We start from the raw sequence: 25,533 nt of genomic DNA, 5'->3' as shown, positions 1-25,533 counted from the left end.
CAGGTTCTTGTATCTTTCTCAGAAAAGCTCAATTTTGAGCTCCTGCTATATGCCCAGCATTGCAGTAGATACCACAGCAGATAATAAGGGAAGTAAGACTAACTCTTGCCTTCAAGGAGTTGACTCTTGAGTAGACATGGAGATAAGTGCAAGCTAAAGAAAATGCCACAGGAGAAACACAAGAAAGTGCTCGAGGTTTCAAAGAAGGAAAAGGATATATCAGATTAGAGATATTACAAAAGACTTTATTTATTCGTCTATTCACCCATTCAATGAAAAATACTTCAGTTCAGTTCAGTTCAGTCACTCAGTCATGTCTGACTCTCTGCGACCCCATGAATTGCAGCACGCCAGGTCTCCCTGTCCATCACCAACTCCCGGAGTTCACTCAGACTCACGTCCATCGAGTCCGTGATGCCATCCAGCCATCTCATCCTCTGTCGTCCCCTTCTCCTCCTGCCCCCTATCCCTCCCAGCATCAGAGCCTTTTCCAATGAGTCAACTCTTCACATGAGGTGGCCAAAGTACTGGGGCTTCAGCTTTAGCATCATTCCTTCCAAAGAAATCCCAGAGTTGATCTCCTTCAGAATGGACTGGTTGGATCTCCTTGCAGTCCAAGGGACTCTCAAGAGTCTTCTCCAACACCACAGTTCGAAAGCATCAATTCTTCGGTGCTCTGCCTTCTTCACAGTCCAACTCTCACATCCATACATGACTACTGGAAAAACCATAGCCTTGACTAGACGGACCTTAGTCGGCAAAGTAATGTCTCTGCTTTTGAATATACTATCTAGGTTGGTCATAACTTTTCTTCCAAGGAGTAAGTGTCCTTTAATTTCATGGCTGCAATCACCATCTAGGTGCCTATTATAAGCCAGGCACTAATGCAGCTATTAAGAATAAAAGATAAATGACCCAATATTCCTAACCTTAAAGACCTTATATTAAATTGGGAGGGATACATATGTAAGTAAACTAAACCATTAGTCCATTCATTCATTTATTCAATATTTATTGAAGTGTCTGTTAAGCTCTAGGCTCAAGGATGAAATAAACATGATCCCTCTGGTAAAAAGGACCCATAATATAGTTGAGGTGATAGGTGTAGTAAAAAAAATTCAGTATGTGTGTTAGGTGCCATGTTAATCACGAAGTCATATGAGGGTGAAGGCACAGTTAATTCTTTCTGGGGTCAGGGAAGTCTGAGAGGAACAGAGTGGAGTGGATATTAGAGGATGAAGGACTTTGCCAGGTAGTTGCAAAAAGGGAGAAGGGCATGTGAGGCAGGTTGTACAACACAGCTGGAGTAAGAAGCAAGAGTCGAGATGTGTTGGAGATGGAGACCAGACTCTGGAGGACTCTGCAGTCCTGGAGCTAGAGGAATGGAATGTCAAGGAACTTGTTAGGAGACCAAAAAGATAAAAGTATTCAATTAGGAAGAAACAGCATTACTCAGGAAGAAGTCGCCTCTTGGATTTTGATTGGTGCAAATAATGGAGAGAAGAATTCCAAGAAGAGAAAACCACTTAAGCCAAAGGTAGAAAGCTCACACGTACATACAACTGAAGAGAGTAGAGAAACCTGTGGAAGCAGCTTTTCCTGTGTGTCTAACCTCAGTTCACACCATGTGTTTGATCCTGACTCTGACCATTGTAGAAAAGAACACAGCAGGGATATCCCCCATTCACTCCTCTCTCTTCTTCAAGATTCAATCTTGCAGATTCAGAGGGTTTTTTTTGAAGTTAGGAGACTAAATTTGTTTTCAAGGTAGCCAGATCACATGGCTTGAGAGCCCTGTGACAAAAAGGTCCCTGAGGCTCCAATGCAGAGTGACCACTGGGCCTGACTCCTCCTTCCAGACTGACTTACACCAAGGCCTCTGCCCTGCGTTGCGGGCTGGGAAGGTTGAAAAGGAACATGCCTGTTTTCTCCTTATGAGTTTGGAAGTGACTGAGAAATAAGACCAGGAGGCAGACCACTGGATATCAAAATATCATTTTTTTTTATTGATAAAGCTGACCTGAACAATGTGGCCTGACCCACAGCCAGATGGGTTCCTGAAATGCCCCTCCTGATCTTTGCTTACCCTGCAAAGCCGGTTTAGCCACGCTCACATGGCAGACATGAATGCAGGTGTTCTGTATACAGGCTAGCTCTAAAAGAACACACATAGAGGGAAAAGGCAGGGGCAGATTCACCAGTTGGTAAGTCATCCCTTCCCTTGGGAGTAGGGAGAAACCAGAGAGTTCCTCCATACTTTTCCATTTTGGGGAAGTGACTTTGAAATTTTCTTCTTTCTGTGGAAAAGCAGAGAATAACTATGGATCTCCCCCCACCTCCAACCATCCCACCACACACACACTCACACTGACATTTTTTACCCTTCATTGCCTCCTAGGATTTTTGTTTTCTACTGCCCAACTAAGCATTTAATTATTTACTTAAAAGTGGGAAATAATTCTCTCAAATCTGCAAGCTTCTTAAAGTCAGAAAGCATCATTTGGTGTTTTTTGTTTTTTTAAATCTCTTCCCTCTCACAGAGACTAGGAAGAAAGAGGGAAGAAAAGAAGTGAGGGAGGAAAGGAAGGAGAGAGGAGAAAGTGAAGGTGGGAGAGAAGAGTAGCCCTAGGCTGTGGTGACTGAAGTGACTGGCTCCTCAGCTTTTCCTAGCTCCAGCTGGCCCCCAGGCTTTCTGCCCCCACAGCTGGAGTCATAGTCTTCTGCTGCAGGCTTTGGGACCAAACCTGAGGACTGTGGCTCCTGACCTAGTCACAGGTCACCTTGTACCTAGAATGGGTCCCCTGCTGCCTGCAATTCAGTCCCTGTCAAATAAATGTCTTGCTTAAATTCTGATTATTCCAATTGGCCCTTCAGGAGGTTGAGTTTTCTAACAGAACTTTCACTCATATGGCAGAACCTTGTTTCTGGACTCCTGTGCTGCCTCTTTGGTCTGATTCCTGCCCCTGGAAGGGTGATGCCCTAGCACCCCCTTCCCTCTTTCCAAGCTCCCTCTTCTTGATGAGCCCTTCCCTGTCCATTTGTACTAATCTCAGCAAGTCTTGCTAGTTTTTGAGCTCCCATCTTTCCTCTCTGATTTGGCCTCTTTGTTGTCCCTAGAGTCTGATCTCTTTGAACAAGCACAGTAGCACTAACACACATCCAAATTAGGGCTGTCATTTGAAGGAGTCACCTGGGAAGACTGCATCACATGTCTAGTCCAGGGATGCTGCTATTTGTTCTACTTTGTATGTGCGGACACTGAGGCTCTGGGAGCTTTGAAACCCATCAAGGTCACACATCAAACTAGAGGAGCAGCTGACACCTGCCCTCTGCTCTCCTTCCACGTGATTTTCCTTCAGAGGAGCTTACAGGTCTCAGAAGAAGTGATCTCATAACTCTACAGCAGTAGTTGTTAATCTTTTTAAAATCATGAAGTCCTTGAGGAATCTGTTAGAACCTAAAGACATGATCTCTCAGGAAAATACACATCCACTCAAAACATCCACTCTCCAGGATGAGAACCCTATAAACAATAAAACACCTTCTCCCAAATTTCAACAACTATTATGCAGCATGACTCTCTTTCTCATCTTCTAGACTTTCATCCAAAGTGACTTCTGGCTGTTCCCAAATATCAAATCCCTGAAGGAACGAGATGTTCCAGTGCTGAGGAGGTACAAAAGAATGTGCTGTAAACTCAAAAGGCATTTCCACAAAGAGCATTCCAAAGATGTTTGAAGAAAGCCAGGGTCCCTGGAAAGCATGGTTTCTCCAGATGACCACCTGGAAGAGCGTAGCCTCTGTGTTTTGGTCCTATTTGGCTCTTAAATATTATCAGCTTTCCCTGTTAGGCAAAGCTCATAGAGAGGCTTTGGTGTGAAAACTTCCTATTTGCTTAGCAGATACTGCATCCTCCATGCAGGCTTCAGGGGCCTCTCCAGGCAGTTTCATGCTTCTTCTTTCCAAATGTTGTATAAATTTGCATCTCTACTCATCTCCATTTCTGTTAACAGACTTGGAGCACAGACCTAAAAGGCTTGTGCTTTCACCGGATTCACACATGTCATCACTACTTTTCTAAGAGACCACCACCATGTTAGCACTGCAGACACCATGGTGAACAAAACAGTGTTGTAGACTCTCAAAAAAGGCAGGCAAAAAGACATAGTGTGATTAATGCTATCCTGATGGACAGAGAGGCCTGGCGTGGTGCGATTCATGGGGTCGCAAAGAGTCGGACACGGCTGAGCGACTGAACTGAACTGAACTGAAGGGAAATACAGGGTGCTTTACGGTCCAACCTGTCCCTGGGGAGGGGCACATTTTAAGCTATAATGTGATGCATATCTTTTCAGAGCCCAGCACAAAGTATGTGTTCAATCTTAAACATTTCCCTCAGCAAACTTCCCTCCTCTGTGTTTGCTGGAGGGCTTACTCCTTGAGGGCAACTGCTCACTAATTTAAGTGACTTTTGTTAACCAGAGCTTGATCATTCTGAAAGGCAACTTGCATCAAGTTTAGCTGGTTACCTCCTTAACTGTTTGTGAGACAACTGTGAAGTGGTGGAAAAAGCAGTGGATTTAGAACTCCTGGAGGCTGTAGTCCTGAGGCTTTGTCATCAGTTACATTCGTGAGTTCGTGAGTTCCTGGGTCACTCAGTGTCTGTCCGTATACAGCACTAATGTCCCTTTCCAGAACAAAGAAAGCTCTGGAAGCCCTTTTCAAACTTAAGCGCTTAATCTTTCTATCCATCTATCGAATCTATCACCTAGCTGGTTCCAGCCTTGCAGGAGGATTGGGGTGACGGTAAATTTCAGAGAGCTGCCGAGGGTATTGCTTTGTGGGGCCTGTGGCTCAAGCCTTTTGCTGCTTCACATGACCTGGATTTGGCAAGAAAGGGGCAGTCTGAATTCCAGGCGGGCTAAAAGGCCTTGGCTGAGGAGCTCGAACAGATTTCACAACATAGCGGGAAAGGTTTCCCAAGGAGAGATAGGAGAGGGCGGGGATGTGTGTGCAGTTGCAATTCTGCAAACTGTATAAGGGTAGTGGGAGAGTCCTGAAAGGCAGGATGAGGTAGGGGAAGAAAATCGGACAGCTTTAATCATCTCCTGGTCAACATATGCGGCCCGCAAGCCACACCATCTCAAACTGGTCTTGGGCTAGTGTCCTACCAATGTCCCCCACCCTGCAACGCGCCGGGAGAGGGGAAGGTGGAGCAAGGCCAGCTTGCGCATGCGCGCCGCTGCGGCCAAGCACTCGACAGAACCTATGGCCTCTCCTTTTATCTCCGGTTGTGTCTCAGAGCACGCAATCCACAGCACCTTCAGAGTCTGCAGGCGGCGGGACACGGTGGAAGTAGGAATAAGCCTGCCAAGAAGGGCTAGGGCCTGGAACTACAGCTCCCAGCAGACACCGGACCGGCCACGCCTTCTTATGGGCGGGCCCGAGCCCCGCCCCCTCTCCTCCCACCCCCCGACCCGGCTTAAAGCGGCAAAACCACGTCGCCGCAACTGCTGCGAGCTCGCCCGGCGCTCTTTATCCCAAGCTAGGCAGAGTGGGAAGCGGTAGTGTCTTTTCATTTTGCACCTAAACAAACAACGCAAAGCAAAATAACTGTATTTCTAGCACATTTAGAGGCTTCTCTCAGATTCAGCATCTTGTTCCTACTTCACAAATTCTGAATTGTCGATTTAGCAAATGAGAACCTAAAAGATAGCTCGTGTGTTAAATTTCTGTAAGATAAATTATTTTCCCAATTATGTGGGAGCAACTTTATTGTCTTTTCTATTTGAAGGTGGCAGTGGCTGATGTCTAGCCTCACTTTCTTTTTTTTTTTGTAAAGACAACACAATCAGTAAGACAGGAATCTGTTAAATCCTGCAGTAAATCATCTTGAAAAAGTGAAAGCTTATTTGTTGATTTGATAAATGTTCTACTTGATTTTCTAAGTTTTAACTTTTGTAATGAAGTGTTTTTAAAATGCAGCATACTTGAAATTATGTTTTAAGGTGTAGATTTTAAAATCTACTTTAATTGTAACCTGATTTTTTAATAGGATGTGGAGTGAGGTTTAAAACTGCTACTCTTTGCTTCCTGCTATAGGGAAGCGAGGGAGAAGGCAATGGCAACCCACTCCAGTACTCTTGCCTGGAAAATCCCATGGACGGAGGAGCCTGGTAGGCTACAGTCCATGGGGTTGGGAAAAGTAGGACACGACTGACGGACTTCACTTTCACTTTTCACTTTCATGCCTTGGAGAAGGAAATGGCAACCCACTCCAGTGCTCTTGCCTGGAGAATCCCAGGGATGGGGGAGCCTGGTGGGCTGCTGTCTCTGGGGTCGCACAGAGTCGAATACGACTGAAGCGACTTAGCAGCAGCAGCAGCATAGGGAAGCGAAAAATGATGACTGTTAGATGGCATGAATAGTTACCAGAATAGTGCTACTGGGGTCCAAGGTCCTCATGGCTATACTGGGTTTCTTGAACAAAACTTGCTTGTATTGAAAACTGACTTAATTTTACTGTGTTACAGCAATAAAATTTAAGAACTTTCCTTTTGTCTTCCTACCTCAAGTTCTAACCCTGATTTCTCACAGTCACTAATAAGCCACCTCCAAATGCCAACAATGAACTTTTGTTTTTTGCAAACAAAAACTTTTTAAAGGCCTCAAAGGGACTCAATTTAGAACTTGAATGCAGGAGAGTTTTCTGGGGGTTGGGGGATGTCTCAACTTGAGCCTGCTGAGGTTTATGACTATGTATGCTGTCAGTCTGTGTAGTGTGGCATTTGAGGACAATGTGAAATTGGCCAACTTTGCAAAAAATTAATAATTTGTATAATTTTTGTTTGTTCTTTGTGTGGGGGGACCTCAGTAATAAGCATACTGAAAACTGGAAATAATAGTTGGTGTATAGTGATTTTTTAAAAGATTAGAGAGTAGCTATTGTGCTTTAAACAAACCCTCCATACATTCTGAAGCATTAAATAGGGGAGAAAGCAATACTCATGATATTTGGTAATATTTAAAATTTTCCCAGATCTCAAATGTTTTCTTTATAGTCATGAACAGAACATGTTTTCTGGCTATCAGCTCTTCAATTAAACATTCAGTTTATCAAGTCTTAGCCAACACAGTAAGACAAGAAGGAATAAGATCTAAAACAATGTTTTTGTGAACAAGGAAATTTCAAGAGAACCTGCAGACAAAGTATTAACACTTTTTAGAGAGAGCAGCTGGAAATAAGGGCAATATACAGTAATCAAATTTATTCCCATCACTGTCAACAAAGGACAAACGTCAGTTTGACAAAAGATGCCATTGACAAGAGCAACAAACCTAGAATAAATCTGAAAAATGATGTGCAGTATTTTAATGAAAGGAAATATAATGTTTTATTGAAAAATATTAAGAAAATATTTAAATAAATGGATGGATACATTGTATTCATGGATGAAAAGACTCTATTTTATAAAGCTATTAATTCTTCACAAATCTATACATTGAATGTAACCCAAATCAAATTCTTATTCCATTTTCAGTGTGTGCATCTTTACATATACAAATATTTAGTGAATTTAGAATTATGTGTGTGACTTAACAAGATTATTCTAAAATGTGTGTGGAAGATCAGTGGTTCATGAATTAGCAAATTTTTAAAGAATAAGGTGGGGCCTTAATTAAGACTATAGTCATTAGATAATGTGGTATTGTTTCTGAAATAGGCAAATAGAGAACAGATCAGGGCCTGGGCATATAGAAGAACTTATGTGATAGGTCATTGGGAGAAGATGTTCTATTCAATAAATGAACATATGTCTCTCAACATATTAATTAATAAATAAATACATTCTGATGAATTGAAATCTTAAATGTAAAAAGCAAAACTAAAAATTTAGATGTTCTATATATCTTTATTAACTTGGTCTTAGAAAGCATTTCTTAAACAAGCTACATACAGTTAAAACCATGAAGGAAAACATAGATAAATCTGACTATATTTAAAACAAGTCTAAGAGGGAATTCCCTGGAGGTACAGTGGTTAAAACAGGCTTTCACTGCTGTGGATCTGGTTTTGATTCCTGGTCAGGGAACTAAGATCCCATAAGTTGCGTGGTACAGCCAAAAATAAAAATAAAAGCAAATAAAGAAACAAATGAAACTTTTGTACATTAGAAAACACAAGTGAAAAGGCAAGGTGCACACTTGGAAGGCATTTACAACTCAGAGGTGTAAGATTAGCATTCAGAACATTTAACTACTAGAAATCACTTAAAGACAAATGATACAATGTAATGATACAATATAATAGTGAATGAAGATATGGCAATTCCTAGAAAAGGAAAATGGAATGGCTAATAGTGAGAAGATGCTCAGCTTTCCTGGTAATCAGGGAAATTCTAATTAAAACAACAAGAAGACATCATTTCATGTTTATCTGATAGGAAAAATTAATAAGACCAATAATATCCAATGTTGTCAAAAATGTTGGGCAACAGGTACTCTTGTCTACTGCTGATGTTAGTATAAATTGGTTGAGTTTGACAGTATCATGAAAAGTCAAGGTTACAAAGCAATTCCACTTTGGATATATATTCTAGAGAAACTCTTGTACATACGCATAAAATAACATGTTGGAAAATATTCATTTGTGATGATGATAGCCCAAAATAGAATACAATGAAAATGTCCCTCAAAAGAGGAATGGATAAGTAAACCAAATTCAGTGGACTACTATAAGGCAGTGAAAATGAATGACTTACAACTGCATTGTCAACATGAATAGAAAACATAATTAGTGCAAGAAGAACAAGTTATAGAATGATGTATATGATGTCAATCTGTTACCACTTAACATAAAGTTTGGAACATATGATACAATACTAGTTATTGATTATGGATACTTTCATATGTAGAGAAAGTATAAAAAGCATACATGGGATTAATAAACACTAAATTCAAGAAGAAGGAAGTAAAATTGGAAGGAACTTCAAATGTGTCTATAACATATTTCCTTATTTCTTGAAATTTTCCACCAAAAAAAGAAATGAGGTTAGATTTTCAGAGAACTTTCTGAGTTTCCTTTATAATTTGCAGTGAGCCGTCACTCTCTCTGTAGGATCCCTTGGCACTGAGGACTAAGGCATGTTGGAGTCTTGCTGACAGCCATCTGCCCAGCTTTCTATCTCCACATTTCTACAACGCAATGGAACTAGTGGAGATAACATGCTTAGCTGGCACCGAGGAATTTAAATCTGGCTGAGAATTCTTATTCTAGGAGTAGGATGGGTGAAGGCTGAGAGCATGGCTCTCTACCGCTGATCTCTGGTGGATGCCGATAAAAGCTGCAGTTTTAAGCACTTAAACACCTCATCTCTCTGTAGGCATCTTCCAATCAAAAATGGGTAAATTAATCCATTGGAATCCCAGATGCTAGTGGGATTGCAGCTGAGCCAAATTCTTAAAGGAGGGTCTCTTCATGCCCCCCTTTTCTTCCACTGGTTTTCAGTTTTAGAAAAGGTGTTTTGGGGGTAGGCAAAATGAATTCCGTTCAGTTCAGTTGCTCAGTTGTGTCTGACTCTTTGTGACCCCATGGACTGCACCACGCCAGGCTTCTCTGTCCAATACCAACTCCCAGAGCTTGCTCAAACTCATGCCCATGAAGTCTGTGATGCCATCTAACCATCTCATCCTCTGCTGTCCCCTCTCCTCCTGCCTTTAGTCTTTCCCAGCATCAGGGTCTTTTCCAATGAGGCAAAATGAGTGAAGGTGGTCAAAAGGTACAAATGTTCATTTATAACATGAGTAAGTCCTAGGGGTGTAATCTACAGCACAGTGCTAATTATATTGTGTTGTTTATTTGAAGGTTACTGAGAGAGTAGATCTTTAAACTTCTCATCACATAGTTACAGAAAAGAATTCTGTAACTGTGTATGATGATGAACTTATTTGTGGTGATCATTTTGCCACATATACATATCATCGTGTTGTACACCTGAATTAATATTATGCGATATGGCAATTGTATCTAATTTTTAAAAAAGAAAAGGTGCTTTTAGAATCATTTTAAAAGGTTTGAAATGGTAAGAAATCCATGTCCACAGAGCATAATATACCTTGCTTTACTGAGGATACTTAATTGTGAAAATTTAATTTGGCTGAAAATTTTTAATTCTTGCTTTCTTATCATTTGGGCAGCACAAGTCACAATCATTGGCTACTGAAAAGTGTATCCAGTCTTTTTCTCCCTAAAACAAGAGCATTTGGAATGAACACTTAGTAGGACATATTGGCTCTTTACACACCTTTGCCTTTATGCCTTGACTCACAGGTCCTCCTGGATTCTTAAGTGATGTGAATGACCTTGGAATGCTTTTGTATTTATCAGCAAATATCTTATTAGTTAGATACCCACATTGGCACCCACACTGATACAATGCTCTATTGAGCACCTGACAGATAAGTTTTTAAAGGACAGTCTTTGCCTCAAAGGCTTAAACTCAAGTAGTGCCAGTTGTATAGGCTGTTGGGTCTTCATCTTTGGCTACACTGTTCACCCCTTTTCTAACCTCCAGATCATTGGAGCTGTTTGAGTCCAGGACTATAGGGTCTCCACCACCTCCATGAGCCATGCAGTGGGTATTCACTACATGCTTTGGCTGAAGGTGGTAGCAAAGACTTTCTCTGTCTTTAGGAAAAGTCTAATAAGACTTTGCCATGGGCAGTTGGCTTTTTAACTTCTCAGCTGTTTGTTTTTCTTTTTAATTTTTTTTACTTAATTTTTTCTAATTAATTTTTAAAGTAAAGATGACAGACAATATTAGTGATTTGACATTTATATACATTACAAATTGACTATCACAAGTCTAGTAACCATCTGTCACCATACAAAGTTAGTGTTAATACAATATTATTGACTACATTCCCTGTGCTGTACATGACATGCCCATGACTTATTTATTTCTTAACTGAAAGTTTGTACCTCCTTCACCTGTTTTGCCCTCTCCCACCTTCTCAGCTAGTTTTAATCACATGGTTTTCTATGGGCAAAAACCTAGCTATAACTTGTTTCAATAGACTTTCATCCCAGAAAGGGGAAGTGTGTATGTATGTACATGTGCGTGCTCAGTTGTGTCCCAACTATTTGAGACTTCATGGACTGAGCCTGCCAGGCTCCTCTGTCTATGGGATTTTCCAACCAAGAATACTGGAGTGGGTTGCCATGTCCTGCTTCAGGGTATCTTACTGACCCAGGGATCAAACCTGTGTCACTTTGGTCTCTTGAATTGGCAGGTGGATTCTTTACCAACTGCGACCACCTGGGAAGCTTGTTTCATTAGAGTTGCATGTAGGAAAAGGAAAGTAGTTCATTTTAGCCCACAGTATAGAGCTCTACCAATCAAAAATCCCAAAGGCAGTACTAGGAGCTAATAACACCCACTCACATACATACCTGAATTCATTTCTTATGGGTTTTTTTCCTGTAAGGGCTTCCCTTGTAGCTCAGCTGGTAAAGAATCTGCTTGCAATGTGGGAGACCTGGGTTTGATCACTGGGTTGGGAAGATCCCCTGGAGAAGGGACAGGCTACCCACTCCAGTATTCTGGCCTGGAGAATTCCATGGACTGTATACTCCATGGGGCCGCAGAAAGTTGGACACGACTCTTTTTCCTGTAAGGAGTGAAGCCAAAAGCATTCACCTGTGTAAACATGATAAAGTTCTAGTATCATACAACTGAAATAAATAGCAACAGTTTAGAGAAAGAAGTTCTTCGTTAATAGAGATGTGATCAACACAGTTTAATGTGAGGATTTAATTTCCACCAAAACAGGAGAGTGATGGTCTTAAGAGTGGGTTTCTATCTTCTAGCTTATTACATTAGTTAATCAATTTACAGCCCAGGCTGCCTCTTTCTTGATGAGGATGGCTTTCACAGTTTGAGACTCTCAAGAGATTTAGGAGAAGGACTTAGCCCTCTCAAAGAGGTGATGTGGTGTTCTTTCTAGTTTGAGAGGTGTTCTTTCTAGTTTGAAAGATCAGGAAGGCAGGCAACTGATACTGAGGGTCATGGTGACTTGTGCAGCCATGTGTGTGGATGGAGGGGGCCTGTCAACAAACTGCACCAGATGCCTCGTCATCTTCCCAGGGAGATGTTAGAATGTGGTTGTTTCTCTATTTTCTTTTTTTGCTGGTGGAATGTAAAGTATTATTAATCATCAGATGTGAACTATTCACATGCATAGTGGAATCCTAGGTGAATGGGGGTGGGGAGAACTTGTGTCTTTGGTTTCATTCTCCCATTTAGAGAGGTAGGAAATTAAATGTGTTTCACAACATAACCATTTCTGGTTTGCAAGCAATCCATCCGCATGATATAAGAAAGAACTCTTTCCTTCTTTCTTTCCATTTTTTCCTTTCCCCTGCTTCCCTCCCATTTTCCTTCTCATTGACCTAATCATCGTCCATCACCCATTCATCCATCCATCCACCCAATATTTACTGAGTACTTCCCATGTGCCAATCTTCTTAGACTCGTAGCTATGATCCAGGAATAGAGAGAGTGGAGGCCTGTTCAAGGACAGGGCAGTCAGGATAGAGAGTAGAGCAGAAAAGTGAGGGAGTTGACAAGACATGAGACCCAGCAGGAGGTGAAGGATGATGATGGAGAAGTCAAAGACAGCTCCTCATTGGAGGTTCTTTCTCCTCCCATTCTGCAGAGTTCTACAGTCTCTGCCAGGAACTCTGGAACTTGCATACCACCTGAAACAAACAAAATATGGTAAGTACTGCAGTCTTTCTACGTATAATTTATAGTGCTTAGACTTGCTGCCTCAGAGTTCTGCTGGGCGAGGTTTCACTTGATATGCTACCACGTAGTGACTGTGTATCAGCTTACATTATTAAGAGTTATAAGAAGCTTACATGGCTGAAAAGTATAAATTTTAAATAAAATTTTGAACCCCCAAACTCGTATAAGAAAAACTAGTGAAATATTACAGAGCAATCAGATAGTCCAGGAGACCAACAAAAGACTGAGAACATTGATGGCAGAGAAAAGGTATTGGAAATGAGACATAAAAATTTGCTGAGACTAGTCAGATAGAAATACTGAGGGCAAATCATTAATGACGATGGAAAAGCAATAAATATTCTTGTTGCAAAGAGCTCCTCGATGCAGAAGTTAAAAATACACTCTAAAGATGATCATGGTAGGAAGATTTCTCTGGCCTCTCTGTTTGAGACATCTACTCTATCACAAGAGCTTTTACAGGAGACACAGGCAGAGCTCAGAGAGTATGCACAGGAGGACAGCTTTGTACTGACATCTCTGTGTGGCTGAATCTAATCACAAACAACCATATGTTGCTCTCTCAAGAGCCTGATTATTGAACTCATTAAGTGCATCTATGAACATAATTGTTATTTTTGCTTGTAATGAAATGTATGAATAAATAAGTGCATCAATACTATAGTAAAATCTATTAAAATATGTTGGCTGGTAGAGGTGCAAAGCACCAGAGGACAGGGAAGGGAGAATATTCACCTGGGAAGCGTTGTGCCCCAGAATGTGGCAGAGACATTGATGCTTGCCGAAGAGAGTTGACATTCTCCCCCTGCATGTTGATGTTCTACTTCCTAAGGCAGATATGTCTCCTAGAGTAATTTTAGAATGATTTCTAGTAAATAAAAACAAAAATACCTAGAAAGAGGAATGCAGCTAACAGAAGTGGATAGTAAATCACTAGAATCCCAACCCAGCAGTCTTCTTTCTGCTTCATACAGCAACTTAAACTTCTACTTCATCTGTTTTTATATTCATCTAAATTCACTCGTTTTAGTGTTCAGTTCTATAGGTTCTGAAAAATGGCCTTAGTCATGCAGCCTCACCAGAGTTAAGATGCAGAACTCTTCTGTCACCCCTCAGAGTAGCCTGTGCTTCCCCCTTGTAGTCAACCGTTCCTCCCACCTTTAACCCTGGAAACCAGTGATCTTGTCTCTGCCTCTTCAGTCTTTTCCAGAATGACATGCAAGAGGAATTATATAGCAGCATAGCAGCTTTTAAATTAGGGGTTTTAAAGTGAAGTGAGTGAGCAAGAACAAAACCAGAGCCTATTCCCTGAATATTCTAGTCAAGTAAAATTTACTGTGCCAGACTCCTCACACCTTTCTAATATTCCTCAGAATATTTTTCCTGATTAAAGCAACTTTTGTTTTTCTTTCTCTGGGTCCTAACCCTCAGTTGCTTAAGAATTTGGGGGTAGCTTTGCAAGTGTTTTCTGTTTGGTGATGATCATGAGTCTGACTCTACAGAGGAGACTTGCTTGGCAGTATTCTGTCTGGGAGAGAGGCATTGTTTTTCTAGAAATTTTATAAAATCTGAACTAAAGGGAAGAACTTATTTTAAGGAGTTCAGTTAGGATTTCCCTGAAAGAGAACAGACAACTAGAGTGTGGGAAGTACAGTGAAGCACATAAAAATGAGGAAAACTCTAAGCATCCTCTTTTATAAAGGTCAACTTCATACATAAAGGAACATAAAATTCCTGAAACATAAAACAGTGAGGCATATGAAGGAAAGCCAACACCTGTGGGTTTGTTGGGGTGCACACAAATGCCGTGAGGCAGACAAGCCAGCTCTAGGTGCCGCATGAACTCATTGCCTAACTCTCTATCGCCCTTTCTACTCTTGCTCTTCATGACCCAGAACATATTAACTATAAAAACAGATAGTAGGGGAGCTGGATTTTACCTTTAATTTCCCTTGGCTATTATTGGTTTTTTCACAATGGGTTTGGGGATATGGATTTGTTTTGTTCCATTCCATGAAGTATGAAATTGATAATGCTGCCCATCAGGGATAAGGATGGGGTAAAATACAGGCTGCTTCCTGCCTCCTTCACCTTCATTGGTAGTATTTATTGTGCATCCACTCTGGACTAGGGTAATTGCTGTTTGGCTGGTGCTATCTTAGTATAGTTAACTTCTTCCTATTATGTCACCTTGCTTTCCCAGCCAGTTGTTAAATCATTGTATCAAATCACTGTGTATGCCTGCTGGTTTGGGGCCCGCCACTGTGATTGTCACCAGTATTAGTCCCCACTAGACAAGGGGGACTGACAGTAACATTATATAAACAGAGAGATGGAGACAGTTGCATGGTAAGCTATGGGGACAGCATATGCATGAGATCCTTTATTTTCTCAACTCTCAATTTGATAAAATCAAGGTCCTGGAAAGACATTAATATTTTTGTTTGCAAATACATTATATCCAAAGTCTTACCCAAAGACTTTGGGTAAGATTTGTTATGATTTGTTAATAAAAATAAAATTCAATTCTGCATGCAATGAATCTAACTTTTATATAGGAAAAAGTAAATTCATGAAAATGATGGGCTTGATATACAATCTCTAGCATCAGATGGTGAAACAGATGGTTTTTAAGCACATAGCAAGGAAAACAGCATGGGTTTACTAAGAGCAAGTCATGCTAAACTAACCTTGTTTCCCATTATGCTTGTGATAGGACTGACACTGATAGAAAAAAGAAATTCCTTAAAATCAGTGTATCTTGATTTCAGTAAGGTTAAAACAGTCCTTGAGGATAAGATGGAGAAAACGCACCAAAATGGTAATGCAGTTGATTTTTTGCTATTTAAACAAGTGGTTTATGGACCAGGACAACCTTGAGGGAGGTATACAGTATATGTCAGAGGACTGTAATTGTTCCTTCATTGTATCAATAACCTGAATGAAATCTGCACATTTTTGAGAGATATTGAATACAATGAATATCAAAATCAAGTTTTTTTAAGAAGAAAAAAAAGCAGAGTGGAACAATACCCCAAACTAATAAAAGGTTTTTAATAAAGACAGATGTAAAGTCCTAAATCTGTGCCTTAAAAAATGTACATGTATAGAAGGGGGTAATCAACTTCTTGTTAGTTCATGAAGAGAAGACATGGATATCTAAATCAATTTCAAAAGTCAGTCAGTCAGTTCAGTCACTCAGTCATGTCCGACTCTTTGTGACCCCATGTATTGCAGCACGCCAGGCCTCCCTGTCCATCACCAACTCCCAGAATCCACCCAAACCCATGTCCATTGAGTCAGTAATGCCATCCAACTATCTCATCCTCTGTCGTCCCCTTCTCCTCCTGCACTCAATCTTTCCCAGCATCAGAGTCTTTTCAAATGAGTCAGCTCTTCGCATCAGGTGGCCAAATTATTGGAGTTTCAGCTTCAACATCAGTCCTTCCAATGAACACCCAGGACTGATCTCCTTTAGGATGGACTGGTGTGCGATGCAAGAGCGGCGGCTGTGTGGCACAGGAGCGGCGGAGAGGAGCTACCTGGTGTCCAAGGTCAGGAGCAGCGTCCAAGGTCAGGGATGACAGCCCTGAGGAGATACCCCACGTCCAAGGTAAGAGAAACCCAAGTAAGACGGTAGGTGCTGAGAGAGGGTATCAGAGGGCAGACAGACTGAAACCACAATCACAGACAACTAGTCAATCTAATCACACGGACCACAGCCTTGTCTAACTCAATGAAACTAAGCCATGCCATGTGGGGCCACCCAAGACAGACGGGTCATGGTGGAGAGGTCTGACAGAATGTGGTCCACTGGAGAAGGGAATGGCAAACCACTTCAGTATTCTTGCCTTGAGAACCCCATGAACAGTATGAAAAAGGAAAAAAATAGGACACTGAAAGATGAACTCCCCAGGTTGGTAGGTGCCCAATATGCTACTGGAGATCAGTGGAGAAATAACCCCAGAAAGAATTAAAGGATTTCAAAAGTAATGTGAGTCAACTGTATAAAATAGGTGCTGAATAATAGAATAGTATCTCTATCAGATGAAAATGGTCATCCCACTGTAGTTTCTATTGGTCACATCCATCAGTAGAATTGTTTCTAGAACCACATGCCTGATTTTAGGAAAGACATTAACAAAGTGAAGCCATTTCTGAAGATCTGACTGTGCTGATTTGAGTCTGAAGATTCCATCACGGGACAAATAGCGGGGAAGGAACAACATGTACTGAATGTCTAGGTAGAGCATAAGAAAGAAGATGAAAAGGTTGGAGGTGAATAGCAGGATGAAATAGGAATAGGTTAGCTTCCTAGGGGTTTAAACAATTAGTAAATGTGTAGGAAATGGCCCCAGAACACGAGTTATCTAGGATAGGGAAAGAGTCAAGTAGGGCATTCTACCCCTCTCTTGTTCTGAATAAGGGTGAGGAGTGTTGCGTGTGTACTTATGTGTGCGTGTGTGTATGTTCAGATAAGTAGGTAGCTAGGTGGTGATCAAAGAGTATGTCTTAGGTAGTCTGTGTTGCTATAACAAAATAACACAGACTGGGTGGCTTATAAACAACAGAAATTTATTTCTCACAGTTTTGGAAGCTAAAAGCTTGCAATCAGGGTGCCAGCATGGATAGGTTTTGGTGAGGGGCCTCAGCCAAGTTGCAGACTGCTGTCTTTTAGTGTATTCTCCCATGGCAGAGAGAGGATGAGAGAATTCTCTGAAATCCCTTTCATAAGTATGGTATAGAGAGGGCTGCACCATCATGGCTTAATTACCTCCCAGAGCTCCTACCTCCTAACACCGTCACATTTAGGGTTAGGATTTCAACATGTTTTGGGGTGGGGGTAGACAGACATAGCGGCATGTGCTCCTTCTCCCCCTTACTCCCACCATGCCTTCCCCCAGGACAATTCAGTTTGTCCTTATCATTCCATGTTCACTGTTGTTGCTAATTTAGTGTCAAGCCTCATTGTAGGAATTGGAGACACAAGGTTGAATAAATCCATTTTCTACATAAATTGAGCTCACAGTCTGGAGGGGACAAATGGGCATTGTGCCTGCAAATTGGCCTGCCGAGAACTGAGAAATGAAGTTAGGAATCTAGAGTCACTTAGTCATCAGTCCAGTGACTAAGTGTCATCTGCACAGACTTTCATAGCTGGAGGGGATTTTAGACATCTGCTTAGTGTATGGATTTCAGACAGTGCCTTGTGGAATCTTTGGGCTCTCATGAAGCTTTCTTAGGGGTTGCTATGTACAAGTGCATGCTAAGTCACTTCAGTTGTGTCCGACTCTTTGCAACCTTATGGAATGTAGCCCACCAGGCTCCTCTGTCCATGGGAGTCTCCAGACAAGAATGATAGAGTGGGTTTCCATGCCCTTTCCCCTACTTGTAAGGGGGAGATCAAATCAGAAGATGTCAGAGATCCTCCCTTACTCACACTTTAAGCAGAGCAGTTCTACTTCTGTTTTATTTGTCCATTATACACAGATGAATTAACTTGAAGAAAGGGTACTGCTACTGCTAAGCATTTAACCATACTCTAAGGCCATGCAGGGGAAGAGGGAACAGTGGCCAAAAGGTATTAGAATTTGTTTGATGCAATTAAAATGTTTTAGTTTTATACCTATTACGTGTTTATAAAGACTATTCATGCAGTGGCTATTGAAATACCTGATAAGCTAAGATCCTATGTGCTTCTAAAATCATTCTAAGATTTTCCTTTAGAAGTTTAGCTTTTTCATAGGACTTCAGACTCCCTGAGGGCAAGACTTTGCCCTATCCATTTCTGTTTCTCAAATGAATAACACTGTGCCTGATACTTATGGGTGTTCCCAATGTTTGCTGAATGTATAAGGAAGGAATTAAATTAAAGTATTAATTGGACCTAGAACAGATCTTCTAACTGATTATAGAAAAATAAAATAAAACTCTGAAACCTCACTCAAATTTCAATAACCTAATAAACTGGAAAAACATGCATACATACACATTGTACTGCATTAGTAATAACTATAGCAATCAAACTACATATTGATTGGCGTCGGAGAAGGCTGAACATTTGGTTCTGAAGCAGTTTCTTTTCTTTCATCTGTGAGCACCCAGTCTCCCATCACTTCCTAGTGAATCCTGGAATCTAAGTTATAAATAATGACAAAATTCTGCCAAAGATATTTCTCACAGGAGGGATATGTAACTTCCTTTCCTATGATGCACTGACTTACTAAACAGCCACTCTCGTGAATTCCAATTAACAACAGCTTTTGTTCTTTCTGGACAGAGTTTCAGGCAAATATAAAATCTTCAGGATTCCTGTAGCCATTTCTGAGTGTAGGCTGGAAGCATTCAGACCCATTCAGAGGTACTTGGTAACCAGCTGATACATGACTATCTGACTTGGGTTTAGCCAGACCGAAGCCTGGACACCGTGGTTCTCCTCAGAGAAGGTGCATGCTGGGTGTGCAACGAACAAAACACTACTAGATATTGTGTGGAGAGGGTGCTTTTCTCAGTTTTACCAAAAGTGCTAACCTGTAAAACTGGCTACTAGTATATACTCGCCCCCGCCCCCACCCCCCCCACACACTGACGTATTCATGGGAAGAATCTTTAGTAAAGAACAGAAACCAAGGTTTTATGTAGACCAAGAAGGGGAGGATGATATTCTCAGCAGGGAGTTGACAAGCAGTAGCTATGAATTATCCCAGGAAAACCAGGGAAGTCTCCTGAAGATATAGGAGTGATTAAGGGCCCTGCTTTTGATGAACAATTCATAACTCTTAAATTTTCTATGGTCCATTAAGGCACCCTTCTTATCTAGAGTAAATGAAGTAACTTTACAAATTGTTCCTTAGACTTACATTTGGAGACCATGACTTTATAGGAGAATGTAATTTTCCTCATTCTGGATAACTGAGACAAACCTGGGGCATATTGCTTCTTCTCTTATGAATGTGAAATGGTGTGGGAAGCAGAAACCCACTTTTAGACATGAGATTTATGTCAGTGGTACTTGTTTTCCTCAAAATAATCCCATCTCAAAGATGGCCTCCATCTTGTCAGTGAAGTCCATCCTCTGAAATTGCTTTTCAGAAGGTGGATCCGTATCTTATTCTTCCATCCACATTCATTACATACAGAGCACGTATCATATGACAGGTTGTGCAGATACATTAGCTAACTGGCCACTGCCATTATCTTCAAGAGTTACTGGAAAGAGGCACAAGTGTTTCTGGTATATATTACTGCCTAAGAAACTACCCAAACCTCATGCTGAAAACAAAACCAGTGATTTATTTTGCTCACAAATCCCTAATTTGGGCAGAGAGCAGAGCATGAGCTCATCTCTGTTCTACATCTTTTGGGAAAATTCAAAGGGGGCAGGGATCACATGAAGGCTTGCTTCCCTAACCTGTCGGGAGGTTGATGCTGGCTGTAGGCTGATATCCTAGCTGTGGCTATGGCTATAACACTGCAATATGACCCATCAGTATAGTCCTCTCACTTCTTCACTATATGGTGATCAAGGTCCAAGAATGAGGAACCCAAGAGAAACCAGAAGAAATTGCATTTTCTGGCCTTGCTTCAGAAGTCGCACAGCATCACTTCTAGTGCATTCCGTTCCTTTGGGCAGTGACAAAAGCTCACTCTTGTTCAATAAAAGGAGAATTAGACTCTACCTCTGAATAGGACAAATGTCAATATGCAAACATGGTTTAAAACTCCAATAAGAAAATAAACAGTTACCATAAAATGGAAAAGTAGAAAGGGTAAGCACTGGACTTGGATAAAACCTAGGGTTAATTCAGTGGTGGGGAGCAGAAAAGACTTCCTAAAACAAATTATGTAAACCTCATTCCTAGGGAGTTAGTTGAGATTAGTCAGGAGAATGGGACAGCGTGATGGGAAGAGTGGTACATGTAGAGGAAAGTAATAATAATAGTAATAAAAACTGAGCAAGCTGGCATAGTTACAACTAGTTTGGGAGAACCAGATGTAAAGTATGAGAAAGAGTGACATGGTATGAAGCTGAAGAGGTGGCTACAAAAGCCCTTGTAAATAATTTTATGGGTTTGGACTTTATCCTGCAGGCGAACAAAGGAGTCATTGAAGTGTTTTAAGTAGGGAATGATATGATCAGATTTGTAGTTTATTTAAAAAAAAACCCACTCAGCTGTAGTGTAGAGAACTTATCATAGAGGAGACCTTGGGGTAAGACAGGCAGTAGATGACTAGTTCAAAGGATGCTGGACTATCCAAATAAGAGATGATCATGGAATGGGTTAAAGTCATGATGGGGGTGGGAAGAAAATGCAAAGCCAGGAGATCTGAAGAGTTAGAATTGAAGGGACTTGGTGATTAATGGTTGGTTGTTGGGAGAGAGAGAAAGGAGTCAAGGGTAAGAATAAGACTTCTGCCTTGCATAAGCAGGTGATCATTCACTCTTTTATGGTTCATGAGGAACAATTTTGGGAGATAGGATTATGGGATGCTGATGAATTTTCTTTTGAATTTGGTGTAATTGTGGGACATTCAAGTGGGACTATTCATTGGGCTGTTGGATATGTGAATAGAACTTATACAGGAAGACTGGGCTTTGAAAAAAGATTTGAGAGTCATCAGCATACTGAATTTGTAAATGGCAGTTGCAGACTTGGGTGAACAGAATCAAAAGAAAGCAAAAAAGAAACCTGAATTGCACCAGTTTTTGAAAGAATGGGGAAGAGGGAGAGAACCCCACAAAATGGATGATAAAATAAGTTAAGCAAGTTGCCAGAGAGCCAGGAAGTGTGGCATCATGGAAACCAAGGGAAGAATGTTTCAAGAACAGTGAACAGTAATAGAGGCTGTAGAGAAGTCAAGTAGCTTGAGAGTTAAAGAGGCCTCTGGGTAACTAAGACAACTGGGCCCCTGACATCTTCTTTTATTCTTGTACCTTTTATGAGGTTAATCTCAGAGCATTGGGGTGTCCCATGTAACTGTGAAAATCAAGTGATAAGTAATATGGAATGTAACTGAAGATTTTGTGGGCAAGTGGGGATGTAGTTATATACTACCTACTGAAACTTGATGAAAATTGTTACCCATCTCTGGTCTTTCTCCAAAATTTCTCTTCCTTTACCTCTTTTCTTTGTGCACAAGCCTCTTTCTCTAGCTTCTGCAGTACCACCATCCTCCAATATTTTATTTCTTTTCTTGTTCCCTCTCCCCTTTGCACTTTGTAGGGCCATTAGTAATAAACAATTTTAGAAGTATAATGGTTATGTTTAGCAACCTGGAGTTTCAAAACTAACTAGGCCAAGAACAATTTTAGTGTAGTGGTGTGGATGGAAGGCACATTATAGGTGTTAAAAATAAGTTAGACTTCTTGTTAAACATGTTAGACTAACCATATACTTTTATCTCCATTCCCTTTTCAAACCTCACTAAAATGACAGTTATGGCTTCCAGGAAAATGGGCTCTTCAGATCCCCTGCTCTTAGGAGCATAACTCACCAGTGGCCTTAGTTGCTACCACTGCCTTGATGTCAAGGCCACACTTTCTGTGAGCTGTTCCTGATGGTACATGGTAGGGTTATTAGGGTAAATAGGATCGGAGAAGACCCTGATGCTGGGAAAGATTGAGGGCAGAAGGAGAAGAGGGCATCAGAGGATGAGATGGCTGGATGGCATCACTGATGCAATGGACATCAACTTGGGCAAACTCCAGGAGATGGTAAGGGACAGGAATGCCTGCTGTGCTGCAGTCCATGGGTGACTGAACAACAGCAACAAAGGGTTACTAATACAACCTCATTACTACAATGCTTTCCTGGTGGCTCAGATGGTAAAGAATGCACCTGCAGTGCAGGAGACATGGGTTTGATCCCTGGGTTGGGAAGATCCCCTGGAGGAGGGCATGGCAACCCACTTCAGTATTCTTGCCTGGAGAATCCATGGACAGAGGAGCCTGGGCTACAATCCATCAGGCTGCAAAGAGTTGGACACAACTGAGTGACTAAACACAGCAGCGCAATGCAACCTCATTACTATGAGACTCCTCCAGTGGCAAGATACTGGTTTGAAGGCTCCTCCCTGGCCTGATCAAATCTTTCTTAGAACCACAATGTAGTTCTATATTCTTCCTACACAATCCTCAATTCTTTCCTTCCTTTTTCCTGCAGACATCCAAATTTCATGGTAGCTGGAAGCCTCTGCTGCCCCCTTTTCCTCTAAATAAACCTCTTGTATGTATAATCCAATCTTGACATATGCTTCTCAAAGGACCCAAACTAACACAATTATAAATTTAGAAAGGTAGAAATTCACAAGGAAAAGGAGATAAGATGACAGCAGGAGGGGAAAATTTGCAAAATTCAGCAAAATCAGCAAAAATTTGCAAAAATCAGCAAAATTCTGAAAGATGGAAAGTTGGTAGATGAGAGGTAACAGTCTTACCAAGGAGAAACCTGGGTACCAACAGAGGGGCTGGCCAACCAGACAGGAGCTGACATGAGTTAAATCTTCAAAATGCTGAAGAATTAGAGGCATAAAGCCCTGGGGTAAGGCTGGAAATATGAAGAAATTGGTTGAAAAGTCTGCACAAAGAGCAGTTGGCCACCAGATCCCTTCTTTCGTGGTTAGAATGAACTACCTCTCCTGCAAGGAGACTGAAGATGCCAGTCTTGGGAACACCAGACACAGTGGAAGGGTGATTAATTGAAAGTCTATGAGCTGGTGTGAACTCCACCAGTCTCTAGCAACTGGCAGCGTTCTCCTTAAGAAAGGATCTCAGAATGTCAATAGCCATAGTAATTAATATACCTCCCAGATGGGAAATTAAAGAACTTTTCTCTGGTCTACCCCAAAGAAAATAACAAGTGATATCATCTTTTGAAGTCCCCCCAACACAATCGCCATCGACAGGTACAATCATCATATAGTGAAATCCACCAGTCCATATACTGACTCTCTAAAAGACATAGACAGACAAACAGAAAAGTTAAAAACAAGTCAAAGGAAAAAAGAAACAAGACAGTGGCTGGAGAAACATTTATAGATAAACCTTTTAGTTACTACGTTCAGAGAAATGAGTTGTTTTGTAACCATGAAACAAAAATAAAACTCTATAAAAAAGAAACGGTCAGAAAATAAACAAAATATTAAAAATATGAAAGCAAAAAAATAAAGTAGACAGTTCAATGAATAAAATTGTGGAAATATCCATTAAAGTAACACAAAATCTCAATGAGATTAAAATGGGAAAAAATAAGCAAAAAATGGGAAGATCAGTCCAAGAAGTTCAAATTTGAGTAAAAGCAGCTTCCAGAAAAAGAGCAAAAAAAGAAAGAAAAGAAATAAGGAGGAGGAGGATATGGGCATTATCAAATAGGAGATAATGTCCCAGAATTGAAGTCTATGTCTCCAGGATAAAAGGGCCAAATGAATGGCCAACACAATGAATTAAAAAAGACCTGTACCAAGGAACATTTTTGTGAAATTTCAGAACATTGACTCAAAGAGAAGCTCCTAAAATCTTCCAGTGGGAGAAGGAGAGGAGAAAGAATAAGATACCAATCATACACAAAGCATTAGGCACCAGAATGCCATCTGACATCTCAGTGGCAACCCTAGACTTTAGAAAACCATAAAAGCAATCTTTCCACATTTTTAGGAAAAATGTTTTCCAATCTTAAATGCTATACTCAATCAAACTATCAATAAAATTTGTCTGGAATAAAGTTATATAAGATCCTTAAAAATGTACTTTAGATGCAAGTTTTTTCAAGAAGCTCCTGAAGGATATACTCCACCAAAAAGTGAATAAACCAAGAAGGAGGTAACTAAGTGTAACCTAACCCAATACAGGAAAGATTAGAGACCTCCAGTTAACTCACACATAAGACACATCAGAAGCCTCCCTCCGCTACCAACAACTTAGACTCCCCTTTGTCCAGTTACAGCATTGAAAATTTGAGACCCTAATTCTTACACAATTCTTTTCTTAATGTCTAAATCCCTTATTATCAATCCACTGTTATAATGACCTGGTCCAATAATTCCTTGGTTATCAATAATCTATTAACTCATTCACTTATTGAGTGCCCACTATAGTATAGTTGAATTCGAAGAGAAACAATGGGGAAAAAATAAGTGTGAACAATTATTTTCTTGTCTTTGTGTTTTTGTTAAGCCTTCCTTTCCCTGAGGTCAAGATCTAGTTTGAAAGAGGAACAAAAAGATAGGTATAAGCACACATATCCTTTGATGAATATGGAACCCACTACATGTGCCAAAGTCCTGAAGCTCTTTCTTCTACAGAAACTATTAAGACCCAAGTGATGCTGCAAGTCGTGTTAATTTTCTAAAGCTCGTATATTTGAAATCCTGTACCTCTACGTGCAGAATATTTTTGCCTTCAACCTGCTTTGGGTTTGAGAGATTATCTGAGTTATAGGTGGTCCAAATATTAACAATATTGGGGTCTGCACATGAGCTTCGTAATTTTGATGTGTATTTAAGAAGCTGCTGGTGCTTGTAAGGCATGTTGCAGATGCAGCTGATGCCATGCTTCTATCCCCTCTGTCCATCCATGCTCATGGATTCCTGCTGAAGATAATTTCCACAACATAGACAGATTCTCACGCAAGCACCTGGTTCTCTTTCCTCTGTGTAGGGGCTTTCTTGGCACCATGAAGAGCTTGCAGAGCCTCAAACTGGCTCAGCCCAGAAGTCCAGGGGCATC

Source organism: Budorcas taxicolor, chromosome 8 (genome assembly GCF_023091745.1).
Source record: "Budorcas taxicolor isolate Tak-1 chromosome 8, Takin1.1, whole genome shotgun sequence".
NCBI lineage: Eukaryota > Metazoa > Chordata > Mammalia > Artiodactyla > Bovidae > Budorcas > Budorcas taxicolor.
The sequence above is the reverse complement of the archived record's forward strand: the minus strand, read 5'-3'. Positions refer to the sequence as shown.